This window comes from Phascolarctos cinereus, unplaced genomic scaffold (assembly GCF_003287225.1).
Source record: "Phascolarctos cinereus isolate Bilbo 61053 unplaced genomic scaffold, phaCin_HiC Scaffold_9;HRSCAF=440, whole genome shotgun sequence".
In the NCBI taxonomy this organism is placed as follows: domain Eukaryota; kingdom Metazoa; phylum Chordata; class Mammalia; order Diprotodontia; family Phascolarctidae; genus Phascolarctos; species Phascolarctos cinereus.
This window is the reverse complement of record NW_027556402.1, coordinates 120300800-120304367: the sequence shown is the minus strand read 5'-3', so window position 1 is coordinate 120304367 and position 3568 is coordinate 120300800. Positions and strand designations below refer to the sequence as shown.

The 3568-nt window shown below is 39.9% G+C and overlaps 1 pseudogene; it reads left to right on the top strand.

The window, feature by feature from the left end:
• Positions 1-349: 349 nt before the first annotated feature.
• LOC110194924 (large ribosomal subunit protein uL2 pseudogene) lies at positions 350-1074 on the top strand (annotated as a pseudogene).
• Positions 1075-3568: the final 2494 nt, after the last annotated feature.

Here is a 3568-nt window from a genome sequence, read left to right as displayed (position 1 = left end):
AGCAAGGCTCTGAACCTGGAGCAATCCACCCTCTAGGCCAGCTCCCCACCTCTTGCGGACCAGCAGCCCCCTAGGCAAGTGAACAGTCTGTGTAGCACAGAAAGGCCCCATATCAGTGACACCGCCCACCCCCCCACACACACACACAAGCTACCAGCAAGGCCTTGACCCCATGGCTGACCAGTGGTGAAGCCATGCCTTAGGGCCTGCCAGCAGAGAGACCCTGTTTTCATAGCAACCCAGCAGCAGGGATACAACCCTGAGACATCAGCAGCAAGATTTCTCCAGTCACAGGAAAGACTCTTTAATAATACCTCTTTCTAGCAAGTGCAGAGCCATACCACTAAAGATGGGCCAAGTGATCTGTGATCAGACAAAGGGTGCAGGCTCCATCTTCCAAGCTCATGAGAAGCACAGGAAAGGTGCCACCAAGCTCCCGGCCTTCGACTTCGCCCAGAGGCATGGCTAAATTAAGGGTATCATAAAGGACATAATCTACGATCCAAGCCGAGGGCTACTCTTGCAAAAGTAACTTTCTGGGATCATTACCAATTTAAAAAGAGGACAGAGTTGTTGATTTCTGCTGAAGGCATCCATACCGCAGTTTGTGTACTGTGGTAAGAAAGCTCAGCTCAACATTGGCAATGTCCTCACAGTTGGCACTGTGCCTGAAGGGATCATAGTGTGCTGTCTTGAAGAAAAGCTTGGGGCAAGCTTGCCAATGCATCTGGAAACTATGCCACAGTGATTTCCCACAATCCTGAAGAAAGTGATATCCTCTGCAAACAGAGCTCTGATTGGTGTTGTTGCTGGAGGATTTTGAGATAAACCCATCCTTAAGGCAGGTGGTGCCTACCATAGATACAAGGCCAAGAGAAACTTCTGGCCTCATGTCAGGAGGGTGGCCATGAATCCTGTGGAACACCCCTTCAGAAGAGGTAATCGATCACCAGCATATTGGAAAAGCATCCATCATTTGAAGACACCCCAGCTGGACAAAAAGTTGGTCTCATCACTGCCCAGTTTACTGGTCGACTCAGGGGTACCAAGACTGTTTAAGAGAAGGAAAACTAAAGTATAGAATGCAGACAATAAAAATTATTTTTGGGGAAAAAAAAGAATCTGTTACAATAACAACCCAGCAGAAAGGCCCTAACCCTGGGCCAGTCCAGCAGCTAAACCCCACACCCAGGAGAGGCCAATAGGGTGCCCCCCCTCTAGTACAAGCCAGAAGGGTAGCCTATCCTCCAGTGAAAGCAAACAGCTAAGCCTTTAAGCCCAGTAAAAGCCAGCAGTAAGACCTTGAGCCCTAGCCTAAAAAGCTTGGGACATTGAAGGACCAAAGCCCAATTCTCACATAACAATACCAAGTCACAAAAAAGGCAGAAAAAAATTGCAAAAAAACAAACAAAAAAAGAACTTGACTATAGAAAGTTGCCATGGTGATAGGGAGGCTTAAGACATAAATTTAGAAGAGGACAATAGTGTCCAAATGTCTGTAAGTAAAGCTTCAAGAAAAAAATAATTTGTTCTCAGGCCCAAAAAAGAATTCCTGTAAGAGCTTAAAAAAGATTTTAGAAAAGTAAAAGAAAATTAGGAAAAGAAATGAGGGTAACACAAGACAATAATTTTTTTTAAAAAAGAGTCAATAGCATGGGGAAAGATATACAAACATTTACAAGGAAAATAACTCCTTAAAAAACAGAATGGACCAAAAGGAAAAGGAAGTACAGAAGCTCACTAAAGAAAATAATTCCTTAAAAATTAGAATTGAGTGAGTGGAAGCTACTAATGACTCTATGAGACATCAAAATATGACAAAGCAAAAATTTAAAAATGTAAAAAAAATAGAAAAAAATGTGAAATTTCTTGGTGGAAAAATAACTGACCTAGAAAATAGATCCAGGAGAGATAACATAAAAATTATTGCACTACTTGAAAGCCATGATTAAAAAAAAAAGAACTTGGACAACATCCTTCAAGAAATGATCAAAGAGGGGCAGCTGGATGGTGCAATGGATAGAGCACCAGCCCTGAAATCAAGAGGATTGAGTTCAAATCTGGCCTCAGACCAAACATGACACTATCTGTGTGACCCTGGGCAAGTCACTTAACCCCAATTGCCTAAAAAAAAAATGATCAAAGAAAACTGCCTTGATATATTAGAACCAGAGGGCAAAATAGAAATTAAAAGAATCCACTACTCCCTGTCTGAAAGAGTTCCCAAAATGAAAATTCCCAGGAATATCATAGCCAAATTCCAGAGCTCACAGATCAAGGAGAAAGTGTTGCAAGCACCCAAAAAGAAACTATTTGAATATTGTGGAGCTACAGTCAACATTACATGGGTTTTGGCAGTTTCCACATTAAAGAACCAGAGGACTCGGAATATGATGAGAATGCAAAGGAGTTAGGATTACAAACAAGAATCACCTACCCAGAAAAACTAGCATAATGCTTCAGGGGGAAAAATAAATATTTGATGAAATGAAGGACTTTTAAGCATTCCTAATTAAAAGATGAAAGCCCTGCCCTCCCCAGCCCCATGGGAAAAAAAATTGACCTCTAAATACATGACTCAAGAAAAACTTAGAAAGTAAAAAAGAAACAAGATAAAATGTAAGAAATTCAATAAGGTTAAACTATTTCTATTTCTACATGACAAGATAATATTTCTAACTCTTAAGGACTTTGCTAGTATGAGAGCAATTAGAATGAGTATATATAGACAGAGGGTGTGGATATAAGGTGACTTTAATGTGATGATACCCCCCCATAAGAAAAGAAATCAAAATAAAGGGGTGAGAAAGAGAATTGTATTGGAGAAGGTGGGGATTGAATGGGGTAAATTATACCACATAAAAGAGTCATAAAAAAGCAATTATAATGGAGGGGGGAATGAGGGAGTTGGTGGGCAAAACCTTACTCTCATCAAAATTGGCTCAGAGCCTCAAACACACCCTCAGTTGGATATAGAAATCTATCTTACCTTATGTGAAAGTAAAAAGGGCCAGGGATAATAGAAATGGGAGGAGGAACTAATAAAAGGGAGGGTAGATTGGGGAAAGTGGTGATCATAAGTAAAACAGTTGTGAAAAGGGAAAGCTTGGGGGTAGGATAGAGGGGGATAAAAAATGGGAAAATAGCATACACAGTTAGTTATCAAAACTATAAATGTGAATGGGATGAATTCGTCTACAAATGGAAGCAATAGCAGAATGGATTAAAAACCAGAATCTCACAATATGTTGTTTACATGAAACACATCTGAAGCAGAGAGATACACACAGGGTAAAGAGAAGGGGCTGGACCAGAATTTATTATACTTCAGCTGAAGCAAAGAAAGCAGGGGTAGCAATCATGATCTCAGACAAAGCAAAAGCCCTCCCAAAATACATTTAATTTTAAAAAAGATAAATTATGAAGCTATATCTTTTTGGAAAATACTATAATTAATGAAGTCATATCAATTCTAAACATATATGGACCAAATGGTATAGCATCTAAATTTTTGAAGGAAAAGTTGAATGGGCAATAGGAGGAAATAGACAATAAACTATACTAGTTG